This window comes from Haliaeetus albicilla, chromosome 26 (assembly GCF_947461875.1).
Source record: "Haliaeetus albicilla chromosome 26, bHalAlb1.1, whole genome shotgun sequence".
Lineage (NCBI taxonomy): Eukaryota > Metazoa > Chordata > Aves > Accipitriformes > Accipitridae > Haliaeetus > Haliaeetus albicilla.
The window spans coordinates 3,361,415-3,375,052 of NC_091508.1; the positions used below are offsets into that span (position 1 = coordinate 3,361,415).

General features: G+C 55.9%; 1 protein-coding gene across 1 annotated transcript in view; it reads left to right on the plus strand.

Moving 5' to 3' along the window:
• The first annotated feature begins 427 nt into the window (after positions 1 to 427).
• Positions 428 to 13,638, plus strand: part of LRRN2 (leucine rich repeat neuronal 2) — a 32,826-nt gene continuing 19,615 nt past the window's right edge. Inside the window, exon 1 of the mRNA XM_069772212.1 lies at positions 428 to 755. The gene's annotated coding sequence lies outside the window, so the exon portion shown is untranslated. The remainder of the gene's footprint in view (positions 756 to 13,638) is intronic.

Consider the following 13,638-nt stretch of genomic DNA (forward strand, 5'->3'; position numbering starts at 1 on the left):
AGCAGGAGGGGATTTGGGCCACAGGTCCACCCCGTCATGTCTCCCGCTTCCCTCGTAAAGTGGGGCCACGCAGTGCCATGGGAGAAGCCCCCCTGGGCTCGGTGACCCCAGCCCGTGGGAAGCGGACCCCGGTGTCGCAGCGGGCTCAGCTGCAGCAGGAACAAGATGCGCTGCAGATCCCGAGGGGTGCGAGCAATCGGCTCAGCCTTTGCAGGAGCTTTTTCTATCTGGTCCTTGGGAGCATCACCCCAAGGGGCTGGGAGTGCCAGGGCTGGCCCCTCGGGTGCTCACCAGAGCCGCAGGAGTTAAGCACGCAGCCGGCAGGAGCTGATTCAGGTGGGTGGCACATTGTGGCGACAAGACTGGAGTGAGGAGGAGGACTGGGAAAGGGAGGGGAGAAGAGAGGAGGAGGAGGAGGAGGAGGAGGAGGAGGGAGCGTTTGCAGGCAGCGGGGAGCGGCGAGTGTGCGGCTGCAAAGGAGCGGTGCGAGGGAAGGATGAAGGTCTCTCCCCGCTGCCTCCAGACCAGGCGCTGAGGGCGAGCGTTGGGGCAGCGTGGCAGGGGGTGGCCTGCTGTCCCTGTCCCCCAACCCCCAAAGGGACAAGGACGGACCCCCCAGCTTTGGCAGGTCCAACGCAACCCCGGCCCTTTGTCTGCCGACGGGGGCTCTGCCCGAGCCAGATGTGTGGGCAGCTGTGGTGGGGAACAGGCAGGCGGATGACAGCAACGCTGGGAGACAGGAGGAGAGTCCAAGGGTAAGTTGGGCTCCAGCCCCGTTAACCGTATTGTCGGTGGGTTGTGACTTTGAGGGGGGGCTTCTGTGCCTGGGGGCTCTGCAACACAGAGCTGGCTGTTTAGCAGTTTCTTTGGGTATTTTTTTCCTTTCCTTCCAGAGCTTTGCTTTTGCTCATCTCTGGCACAGAGGCTAAATGGTGTATTTGAAAATAAAAGAAAGAAAAGCAGGTGAAAATAGGAAATGCACACAGCGTCGGTGCCTTGCCAGTGTGTGGTCCAGGAGGGAGCAAGGGGTGCGTGAGGCAGAAAACCTCCTTTCCCTCCGCACTGACGGTGGGAGCTGGATTCCCAGTCCTGGAAACTCCTCTGGGATCGAGTCCATCCTCACCCAGGCACCGATGGGAACGTGGGGTAACCGTGGCAAACCCTGTGGCGATGCGCTGGGGATGGTGCTGCTGAGACTGAAATCCAGCCTTGCACAGGGATGCTGGCAGGATGCGATCCAGCCAGGAGCAGCGCTTTCAATGCTTTAACTCCTCTGTGCCTGAGCTCCAAGGAAAATGTTAAAGGAGTGAAGTTAGGTATAGAAAAGAGGCTGTGATAAATAAACCAGCCTGGTCCGTTGGTCTCCCTCCCTCCTCAACCCACTTTCGCCTGCCAGCACCAGGCTCAGCCCACCCACGGGAGAGGACAGGCTGCCCGCGGGGTGGCAGGCAAAAGGTGATGCCAAAGCAAACCCTGGGAGCAGCCACCCTGAGCCCTGGGCCCATAGTGTCGTTTTAATAATTTCTACGCTGGTTCTGTGTTTACCTCAACCCTTCCTAACCCTGTTCCTCTATGCACGCGCTTCCCCGACGCAGCTACGCAGGACATGCACCCACCCGCAATCTCTGTGCTTGTTCCTCTGTGCAAAGCAGCCGTCTCCTTCCGCAGCCGTGGGGTGCATGGCTGTGCCCTGCCAGCTTAGGGAGCAATGGGGACCGGGGCACCCCGGGGGTCTGTGTGCAGGGAGGGACCCGCTGCAGGGACCCTTGCACTCGTCTGTTCTGACCCAGTCCGGGAAGGTGCTTGGGGCTGGGAAGGACCCCATGGCTCCGTGCACCGGGCCCTCCCCACCTCCTCTTGCTTCCTGCCAGAGCCTGAAAAAAGGGATTTGAGAGATCTCAGCAATCCCCCTTTCTCCCATAAGTGAGGAGGGGGCAAAGCCCTTTGCCTCCCAGAGCTTGTCCCAGTCTGACAGTGGGACCCCGGAGGGGAGGAGGGGATGCTCAGGGATGGGCACTGCGGGGTGGGAAAAGCACCCTTGGAGGAGTGTTCCCAGGGAGGCTTTTGCTGGAAGTTGCAAGTGGGTGCTGCCATCACCTCTGGGTATGAGGATCTAGTTCCTCAAGCCATGATCTAACAAGGCTGGGAGGTCAGAAGCTACGCACTGATGCTGGCTGTCTCCCCCCGCCTCGGTTTGCTGTGCTGGTGCTGAGCCAGGACCCGTCTCCTGCCGTTGCTTTGAGGATGAGCAGCCCCGATCCCGCAGCCTGGATGCAGGCAGAGCTCGTAGCAAGGCTGGGAAGCAAATGTCTCATTTCTGCCTCTCAAAGCCTGACCGCGGTGCAGCCGTAGGGTGATGGGATGTGGCTCAGTGCAAGTTTCCCAGAGCGTTATCTGCTCCCTTCCATGGGGCTTCCCCTCTTGCGGGCGTCTGTCGGTCCCTGGTGCTCACGCTTGGGATATGGGGCACCGTCATCCAGCTCCCACCCTGGCTCCCCATGGCAGAGGATTCTGGTCCTGCTGGCCCAGCTTTTTTGCTGGGGACACGGCTCTTCCCAGCGCTCCTGGCTCTCCTTTTCCCAGTGCAGAGCCAGCGCTGAGTGCCGTTACCCCAGCACCCTGGGTCCTCTCTGTGGGCAGTGGGAGCTGGTTTGGCACCCAGTTAGTGCTGGCATAAATGGCTGTGCAGAGCAGGGCTGAGGGCCAAATCTGGGGACAAATCTCTGCTCCTCAGCTGTTTTAAACCCTTTCCTTTGGGTGGGACCTTTTTTATCTTCTGCAATGTAAAACAAGGAGCTCAGCGTCAGCTGCTGGGGCTGAGCTGTGCCAGCACCCCTCACAGAGCCTGCAAAGTCCCTCTGGTGCAGGGGATGGGGGGGGTGAGTTAGGCAGGCCCCTGACCAAACCCATCCCACCTCTCTAGGGGTATCAGAGCATCAGGAAATCACTTTCCCCACAGCACTGTATATTAAGCTGCATAATTACCTCTCCGGGGAGCCAGGGCAGCCCCTCTGTTCACAGCGCTTCAAAGGAGGTGCCGTGGAGGCTCCGATTCCCAACGCGGAGCAGAGCTTCAGCTGCTCTAACCAGACGCAGCTCCTGCTTCGAAGAGCCATGCTGGCTCACAGCAGCAGAGGGTTTGGCCCTGTTCCTTGCTGTAGCTGCTCACTGCCATTTAGGGAGGTGATCCTAAATTCCCCAGCTAGGACAGGGATGGAGGATGCTAGGAAGGTCTAGAGCTCGGTCCAGGTGGGCACCTGAAAAGCTGGGAACTTCACCACGCTACCGGCACCTCTCCAAATGCAGGGAAGTCCAAACAGGACTCTCTCCCTTTCTTTGTTCCCAGCAGATGATGTATCTCCTAAATCACCTTCAGGGTAGACCCTGGTCACTAATGCCTCTTCCCTTCTGTCCTAAAAACTACCCATAGGATAGCATTCCTGTTGGCACGCTGCTGATTTCCTAAAGAGCAGAGATACTAGCCCAGGGCCCGTATGATCCCCTCCTTGCACACAGAAACTTGCCACCACCCTCCCTTCTTGCTCTCACATCTTTTTTGCCAGCAAACATGCCGAGGGGCTGTTTCGCTGCCCTCCGCCGAAGATGAGGTGCGAGGCCCCTGGCACTGACTGATAGTCCCTCTTCCTCTGCTCGGCACGCGTGGGAGGTACGCGTGACTTTGGTTCTCCTCCTGGAAATGAAATTGTTGTTCCCAGGGGAAATGCCCTCTCCTGTGCTCTGCATCGAAAGCTGCAGCTCTTTCCAGCCCTGGCTGGGAAAAGCCACAAGAAGGAGAATTACAGCTGCTGCCGAGCAGAGAGTGCTGTCTGCTGCTTGCTGGGAGTACATCAGGAAAAACATTAAAATTAGTTGAGTTCAAAACTTCTTAAGAAGGGAGATGGTCTCTGTCGATAAGGCTCTGCGCTGGGACTTTGAGTTTGAGTTTAGGGTTTAGTCATTGATGCTCTTGAGGCGTGAGCTCCTCGTGGAGCCCAGGGCAACCCCCCTTGCCCTCCTGCTGGACCAGCCCATGACCATGCCCTGGCCACCCTGGACTTTTGCACACCAGTCCCCACGCGTGTCCCTTCCAGCACCCTTCCTGTGCCGGACTGGGGCAGCTGCTGAAATGCCCAACAGCGTTCCAGGACATCACCCAGCTCATAGGCGGTGAAATATATGTGCAGGTTTAGCGGTTGTTGACGGCAGTGAGTATTTTGTGATAAATATATTTATAGCGGGTTTTGTAAAAGGCTGTTCCAATGGGTGGGTTTTAGGAAGGCAATAAATGGCTGAGAAAATTGCTCCGGTTACACCTCGGAGTAGGGGGATGGCAGCCCCAGCACTCCTTACCTTCCCCCTTCCATACCCCCCGGCAGTGGTGAGCGCTCGGGGCTCCGTGCTGTGGGAAATGGGGTCCCACAAATTACACCAGCCCAGTCAGGGAGGGATGGGGCCTGAGTAACCCCTGTGCCCCCTCAAAACAGCTGGGGTCCTCACAGTGGGTGCTCCCCGGGAACTGTTTGCAAACACGCTGCAGAGCAGGAATTATGTGTTGGCTCTGTTTGGCATGTAATTCTGAATAACAAATAAATATGGGAAAATTGGGATCCGTTCCCAGACAATTCACAAAGGGCTTAATTGGGACTTAAGTGGTGCCTAAGTCTTGTGCTGGCTCTCTGCACTGGGGTGCTTTTCACCCAGACAGGGAAAAGAGACAAACTTAGTCAATAAATTACTTGTGATAAATTATTCACCAACCCTACTCGGAATTAATGCCAGCTTCCCCCTCCAGCAGCTTATAAATGCTCTGATATCTCCTGACCCTATCCAGGCTCCAGAGCTACCCATCAGATTTAAAAGCCTATCCCAGGCGCTATTATAAAACCATATTTTGTGGCATTTATAACCAGTCATAAAAAAATCACTCCAAGATTAAATGTGGCGTGTGAGGTCGGAGCGTGACCGGCTTTGTCCTTCCTGTTGACCAAAGCTGAGTCGAGTCTGTTTTCAGGTTCAAGCTGAGAAAATTGTTTTGCATGAAGACAGGCCACTGTGCTTCTGTGAGACTTAATAACGCTTGCTTTGAATTTAAAAGCCTTCATCAGTAAGGAATTTGTAATCAGCATAAAAGGGGGTTTGCATTTTAACCAGCCTTTCCCAAAGGCAGAGGTGAACTAACTCCAGCTCTCTCGTTTGGGGGAAGAAAGCATCTTTGCCCCAAAGCCCAGGGAAGCTCCTCTCCCTGCTCTGTCCTGTGTCCCAGCAGGACCATGTGGCTAGAGATCAACAGCCGGGAAATATACAGCGGGGGGGGGAAAGAGAAAAAAGAAAAAATACAAGTATCTGGTCACCTGAAAAGGAAAAAATGTTTTTTTTCCTATTTGTGAAACATTAAAAAATGAACCAATTTGGTTTGTGCTGGAATAAGCATTTCAATTGGGTGTCTGTCACTCGCTCATAGTATGATTATTAAATTTAATTCAATGGTTTGGTTGTTCAAACCACTGTTTGGCAACGCATAATCAAAGCCGCTTGCTTGACTTGAAAAGCCCATTTAGACTTTAGACACATTGGCCCAAAAAAGGGTCTGCAGCGTTTGATCCAAATTTGCAAATTGCTGCGGTTGATCAGAAGCTGCATTTTTCAGCAAAGGCTTTTATTCCCATGGAAAATTCTGCCGAGTCCTCTTTCTGAGTCACTTTTCCTAACTCCTACGTGCTGCCGCTGTTGCTCGAAGCCAACGATGGAGCCGGGCGGGCTGTCCCAAAGCCCGTACTGGCGGAGGGCTGGCTCTGTGCGGTGCTGTGCAGCTCCAACTCGCCAGCAGCAAGACGCAGCTCATGCAGTTGGGGAGTCCTCTAGGTGCAGGATTCATCCCTGCATCCAACGTTTGAAAGGACCAAGGAGTGGGGCCAGCTCCATCGTGATGCTGTTGGGTTTGAGGGCTGCCCCGACACCCGTCTATTGCCAGCGCCCGAGTCCTGCTCTGCGCTGAAATCGCCTGTTTTTCTTTCCTTTTCAGGAAGCTATTGTTAAATAAGACAAAAGGGATTTCAGCGATACTCTCCAGCTAGCTTTATGGCTTTTTAATATTTTGTTGATTCCCTCTTTGCTGGTTAAACCCTCCCAGGAAGCCATAGACGTAACCCCCTCGTCCTCCCCTCCTCGGCCACTGTTGTCCTCCCTGGCTTGGCACACACATGTATTTTCCCGGTTTTGCTCAGGTTTTAAGGGAAGTTAAATGAACAGGGCTGTTTACATCTGAAAGCCATCACTTATCATGCCAAAATCTCTGCTCGCAGGCTGGCAGCGGCAGGAGTGCTGCAGCTCTGCAGCGCGGGGGCCGCAGGGAGCCGGGGGCTCGCACCGAGCAGCAGGGCAGCCTGATGTTGTATTTTGCTTTGGCTTATATTTTTAAGGGTGCGGAGTGGGGACGGAGGGGGGAGAGCAACGTGCAGCCAAAGTCGTTTTCTCCTGGGAAATTACGGGTGTGCTGGGAAGGGGAAGGTGTGATGTGCTACGGCTTCATGGAGCGGCCGCTCCCGGCACATGGCATCCCGCTCCCGCTCAGCCGGGGCGGCCGGACCCCGGCTCTGCTCCGGCGGGGGCTGCTGCCGGGCAGAGCTGGGTGCAGCTCTGTCCACCCTGCATAAGGTTTGGTGCCATCTTATTTTTCCTGGTGTCCTTGGTGCAGACGGTCTCCTTGGGCAGTGCCTGTACATAATAGAGTTGCAGAGCTGAGTGGGTTTAAAAACCACGGCGGGGGGGGAAGTTTGCAGCCAGAGGCGATGGAGAGGGTTGAAGTGGCTCCTGTCTCCACCGGGCTGAATCTTCCCTTTGCACGGATTGTGGAAGGGGTGAAGGCAGGGGGTCACCCTGCTGTGCTGGGGGCCAGGCAGCCCCTTGCCCCCCTTCTGCCCTTGGGGCTGCCTGCGGCCAGGCATTGTCCCCCTCTACCCCATGCTGCTGCAGAATTGCCCCGCGGTGCAGCTCCCCGATCTCCGCAGGAGCCTGGGATGACTAAGAGGAGATGAGCCACTCATTGAAACTCAGAAGAGATCTAATTCTGTGAATAAACCTTAAAAAAAAAAAAAAAAAAAGATAAAAAAGATCCCCGGGGGTAGACGATGTTTGTGAATTAAAGACAAAGTGGGTGACATTTCCGCCAGCCATGTGTAGCTGCGGCATGGAGAGGGGGGGCGTGCGTGGAGCCACCGAGGGCTGTAATTCCCGGCCATGGTGGGAGAGCGGCAACTCCTCACGCTCTGCCTGTGCTCGGCGGACTCACGCCAGGCGATACGGTGGCTCAGCGATCGCCGGGAGCCTTGTTTCATCGGGCGGCAGCCAGCCCTCGTGGCATGCTCCATGCGATGAGGACAGGAACCAGATTTTTCCTCTTGCACAGCAGCCCTGGAAACCAGGGGCTTTGCAATTGGCACGAGGGAGACGAGTGAAGGAGCAGCCGGGATGCACCTTGGATCCTTCGTGCTCTTCCTTCCTGCAGCCCCTCCAGGACACATGGGACATCAGGGTCACTTCTCAGCTCAAGACCTGCCGGCTCCAGCCCAGCATCCTCCAAACTCAGTAACGCCAGCAGCTGGGTCACTCTGGCTCATCACAGTCTTGCTCCTACAGGCTAATTCCCTCTCTGCTAGCAATTCCCTTCGCCCCTCCTCTGCCCCCAGGCTCCCAGCAGTCAGTTAGATGATTTTATTTAAAATAAACTGGAAGTGGATTTTGCCAAGAATAAGCACAATTCCTCACCCGTGAAGGGTTATTCCATCCCCTTCAGTTTGAGGAGGGACCTTTATCAGCCACCGAGTGCCCCGAGGTTTGGCCACGGGCAGGGCAGTGCCCGCTGGCACGAGGGGCACGGACCCCAAAGTAGAAAACGTGGAGATGTGAAGACGGAGTGTCAGTTTGTCCCCAGTGGCTGGGTGCAGGGGGGGACGTGCAACCCCTTTAGTTTGTGATGGCAGAGTCAGCCCCGTGGTTTGTGAAGGACCAAGCAGTCCCCATTCCATTGGAAACTACCTCTGTGGTCTCTGCTGGTGGCAAAGCTCCGCTGCTCCCCAGAGAGGGACTCGGCACCCCCAAACCCGATAAGGGCAGCGCTGGTACAGCCACCCCCAACTCACCGAGCCCTTCCCAGCTGCGGTGGCTTCTTGGGACGTGGCCCAGGGCTTTGCCTCCATCCCCACCGAGCTGCTCCGTGCCTGAGGAGGGGGTGAAGCAGCCCCAAAGTCGTGTCTAGCAGTTGCTATGGCAACCGTATATTTTTTCTTATGATTCCTAATGACTTATTGGCATTTGCACTAATCTACGGCTTTTTTAGCTGCCGGAGGTAGACTCGTCTCCCCTCAGCCCCTAAGAGCAGGCGCATCCCATGTGGTGCCAGAGACTGGATTGGGCCGGAGGGGCTGCCCTGGTGCTACCCCCTGCTCTGGGCACAGCATCCCCGGTGCTTCCCGGGGAGTGGCAGAGACCAGAGCCACCAGCCAGTCCTTTTTATAAGAGGCAGATGCTAAATCACAGCTTGTTTTTTCCCTGGTGAGGCTGAGAGGAGTCTAGGAGGGCCGCAGGGTTTGGAGAGGAATGGCTGTCCCTGGGCAGAAGCCAGCCAGAGCAGAGAACAACAGCCCCGTGAGAAGCAAGAGGGGTCCCGGGCTGTGCAAACCCCCAGATTGGTGCCTGGTTTGATGGCGTCTGAGATGTGACTTCAGTGTCGTATTTCCAGCCATGCTGGTAGGACACCTGAGGTTTTCCTCCGTGAAATCTAGCACAGAGAGAAAATCAATGCACTCTTTTTTAAATCCATGTTTAATACCAAAAGCAGTACCTTGCCCAGATTTATTCAGCTGGATTAGATACTTCTTATCTGCTCATGAGCATCACTGAGTAGTTTGCAAGGCTGGAGCAATGCCCCAGGCAGGGCTGCCCGGCTCCCTCTGGCTGAAAGCAGGGCTTGGACCCGAGCATGGCCAGGGCCAGCTTTGCAAACATTTAGAGGCTTTTTCAGAGTTTTGGAGAGTCATTTTGCCTTCACCAGTTTCTGGCTGCTGAACCTGTACTTGGGCCCTGAGAGCAGTGTAGGGTTCTCAGCAGGTAAGCAAGTGGCTCTGAGCTCTTCTGCCTAATTCCTTCAGAGGCACAAGCCATGCAAGCCACCCACTTTGGTTTTTTTCCTGCAGAGAGGCTGCCGTGTGTGTTGCATGTGGGGAAACAACATGGAGGGTAAGCAGAAACTGGGGGGACAAAGTTACCGGCACGGCCAGGAAGAGCTTCATGTCCAACCCTTTAATGTCACCTATGTGCTCTTTCTGGTTGTCATGTCCTAATAAGCTGCTGAAATATTGGGTTTGCAATTACTGGCTTAACCCTGAGCAGTGCAGTGAAGCTCAGATAAAATCATGGGAAGACTTGGGGACTTTTAGGGTCAGTGACAAGCTGTTGTAGCGCAGGGGCAGGGGCTTGTTCACCTTGTCTGATGGGTCATCACCAGCCTGGATCTGCTCTTGTTCTTGCTTTTTATTGCTAGAACTTCCCTTCTCCTTGCCCTGTCCTGTGGCCACCGAGGCTGGCCACTGAATGCAGCAGAGCTGCGGCTGGCCGGTAGCATGGGGAAGGGAGAACCGAGCTAGCTCTCGCTGTCTCTGGGCATCTGCCAGCCCAGAGGGGTTTGGTAGGACCTCATGTCCTTATGGCATTGCCAGGGACATCAAGGCAATAGAGCAGCAGCTCATCAGGATGCGACCTATGGTGGGAAGAGCGGGGGAGTCCAGGGCTCCACAGGGCAGGCTCAGCCTCCTCCGGGAGCATTTTGCATCCCCTCAGACACTGCTGAGATGCTCTTTTGTGTCACTCCATGGGGTCACCAAGCCCTCAGAAGGTGTTTTGTAACTCCAGCCCTCTATTGCAGCCACACAGCCCAAGGAGGCCAGAATGTGCCAGCAAGATAACAGGGAGAGACTTCCCCCTAATTAGAAATTAGCCTGATTTCATGGCACTTACAAGCAGCTGCATTGCCATCCTGACCTTTCTTCTGCTGAAGATCAAAGGGAGCAAGGCTGGGCTCCAGCCACGGCTGGTCTCGCCCCGCTTTGCATGCGTGATGCGACCCCGTTCCCCTGCCCGTCTACTGATGCTGAAGTCACCTGCCCATCAGTTTGCTGGCACCGAGCCCTGCCTGTGCCCCTGCCCAGGCCAGCCACCATGGCATGGGTGGCCAGCTGTCCCCGCGAGCTCCTGGCTCCTTTTGCTCCTGGAAGAGCAGTTTAATCCATGAATAAAGAGACAAATAAGGTGGAGACGGCAAGGGACCAGCTCAGGGATATCCTCAGTACAACGATGGCCGAGCGAGGTCCCCGGTTCCCTGGCCCTCGTTTCTTCCCTTGGTGTTGTCTGTGCAATGTTCCCCGCCTGCAGCAATGCTGCTTAGCTGTAGAAATATTGCTTCCAACAACAGACACCTCTAGAGAAATAACAGGAGACATTCCATCATGGTTTAGATTTTAATTACACTCAGGAATTCTCTCCTTTTTTTAAGCTTTGTTTAATAACCCGTTCCTCCCCACATGCCCCTCCCCTGCTGACAAAAGTTTAAAGAGCCTCGATTTATCCTTCTGAAGGGACTAACATCAAAACACTGCAGTGGCAGAACATTTCTTCCTAAAATATCCCAGGGGGACGTACTGGAGCAGCCTCTGGCCATTCCCAGGCTCTGGACCAGGACAGGGCCACCGCAGCTGGGGGCTGTGCAGGCGCCGGGCAGCCCCTCGGTCTGCCCCTGATCCGGCACCCCGGGCTGCCGTGAGCCACCTTCACCAGTGTTTTCACTGTCTCGCTGGGACTCGATACCTTATTCCAGGGACGTGGGGTTTTGTGGCCTAACAGAAGGACACGGACGTGCCCTCCCCAAGCGACAGCCCTGGTCTCTGTCTCCTTTGGAGCCTGTAGCTCAGACTGACTTCACGGCCGGTTTGCAGAATGCCACGTGGGGAGCAGAGCTCAAAAGCCTTTGACATTGCCTGGAGCATCCCCTCTCAAAGGATGCTGCCCTTGGCCTCCGTGTGGGTAGAGGAAGGGAGGGAGGTTTGAGGGGGCTGCCCTGCAAACGAGCCAGCCTTAATGGTCACCACCCCCCCTCCGACCCCAGCCCTCGGGCTGAGCCGAGGGGTATCGATCGTTCCTGTTTGCAAGCCGATCTGCTGGGGAAGGTCACTCGGGCTGATGCAGCACAGGCAGCGTCTGCAGTCGTGCTGCCAGGACAGCGGTTACCCTGGCCATCGGTCTGCTGGCTTTAGGGCCCGAGATGTCCGCGGGCTGGGCTGGGGACCAAGCCTTTTTGCTGGATGGGATGGGGACCCTGGGGTGTCTGAGCAGCCAGGAGCAACACGGAGAGATGGACACTTTCCTTTGGGCTTTAACATCTCTGGAGACGAAGGTTCAAACAGCCTCTGCCTGCCTGCTGTAGCTCTAGGCATGCTACTTGTTTGTTTGATTAGAGAGATGAGGAAATAAATGGAAGAGATATGAGCATCCCTCTTCATTCCCAGCTCCTATGCAGTACTGGCTTGATTTTTCAAAAGAACTCAGTGTCCAGAGCTTCAGAGCTGTCTGCATCATTTAGACAGGCACATGGGAGATGAGCCCTTTGAAAATCTTGTCCCAAATGGTTAACAAGGAACCGTTCTTCCCTGCAGGCCAGCGGCGTTTTCTCCCACCGTAACAATATGTGGGGTCTTTCCCTGTGTCTGCGATGTACAACAGAGGGAAATGATATGTCACGGAAATATATATCATAATTTCCTGGCATGCACCTGTCTCTCCAGCACACACACTGCTGCAAGGCACAAACACACACTTGTGCGGATTATGAGCTACTATTGCTGTCATGTTGTCGCAGCTCAACAGGCATGTACAGCCACAGGAGTTATCACATCCCAGTGCCCGGCTGCTGTCAGCCCCTGGCAGCCACCGCGCTCCTCACTCCATGCTGACAGCCTCCCCCAGGCTGTGGGAGCTGCGGGAGCCGTTTGTGTCTCAAAGCTGCCCGGGGGAAAAGACCCCCCACAACCCACGGGGACCCGGCACGGAGCATCTTTGCAGGGAGAGGAGCTGCAGTCTGGGGGAGATGCTTTAGACTTGCATTGCTGGTCATACCAGGGTGGCACTGGGCTTGCAGAGATGCCAAGCTGGCTGCTGCTCTCCCTGCCTGGCCCTTCAGCCCGGCTGCTGCTGAGAGAGCGCAGGCAGCACCAGGGCTGTGACGGTGGTAACGCGGGAGGGAAATCAAGCCAAGCTGTCCCCTGCTACCAGAGAGACATGCACAAACCTCACAGCTAATTAGCAGCCTGGAGAGATGGAGAAGGAAAAGGTCCCTCCGCCAGGGCACTGCCTGATGGAGAAGGGACTGCAAAGGGCCCAGCTGCACATCGCGACGGATGCCTTCCCACAGGAAAGCCCGCGCCACACTCCAACCTGCATCCCCCAGGACATGGGGCTGATGTGAGCCCTGGGTCTGCAGCCCCCGGCAGAGAGCCGGCTCCCACGCAGCGAGCGTTGTGGCCGGGGAGTCTGCCAGAAACCCAAGGGGTGGGAGAGCCGGAGCGAAGGCAGAAGCTGGAGGTCTTCGTTTCCGCTGAAATCTGGCACCTTCCCCCTCTCCGGCAGCCCCATTAGAAGCTATAATTATATCTGAGCGTTCACAACACCCTTTCCCGAGCACCCTGGGGATAAAAATCAAGAAGGATGCTCCGAAGGGGTAGGCTTGATTGATGGGAGCTGGGCTTGACACACCATGCTCATCACTGGAACGATGATGGAGCAGTGACGGCTGGAGCGTTCGCAAGCCCCAGCACGAAGGGAGCTCCCTCCTCGGCTGGGAGGGCAGGGGGGGAGGTTTGCAGGCAAGTCCACCGTGCCACCACGCAGGGCAAGGACCGTGGGTGCTCCCATTGTGGAGGCGGCAGGTCCCAGGGCTGCCATCCCATACAGCCAGGCACTCAGGTCCTTTGCGCAGGGGTGGACCCACGGGAGCTCTGCTCCATTCCAGGCGCTAAAGCCATAGGCAGTTGAGGAGCTTTGGGGGTCTGCCAGCCCCCTGGGGCTCCGCAGCCTGCAGGACATCATCCCCAGGGCTGGCTGCAGAGCCGGCAGCATTGCTGGCAGGAGCTTCACTTCTTCGGCAGGGTTCAAAGCCAACCCACCTGGGACTGCGAACAATTAATTTTCCCAATCTGCACAATGATCAGCTTCTGAGGCGAACAATTAGCCGGTCACAAATTGTAATTGTCATCTCACTTCTGATTTTAATTTGGCCTAATGAAGGCTAAGTGATTCCGTCTCGCTCCTCCTCCCCCGGCCCCACGGCCCTCTGGCATCCCCGGCTGCAGCGGGGCTGCCCGGGGAGGCAGCACCCGGCCCGCAGCCGTGGCCCCCCCCCGTGCTGGGGGAGGCTGGGGAAAACCATTAATCCCTATTGTGGGCTGCTTGGTTTCAGATATCATGGCCAATAAAAGTTTTATTTAAGGGAATTGGCTGCCTATGTCCATGCATTCTGGTTTGTCACAGCCTGTTAGCCTCTCATGCTTGACCTTTGAAGCAGGGGCTGTCATTTAATCTTCATCTAAAATAATG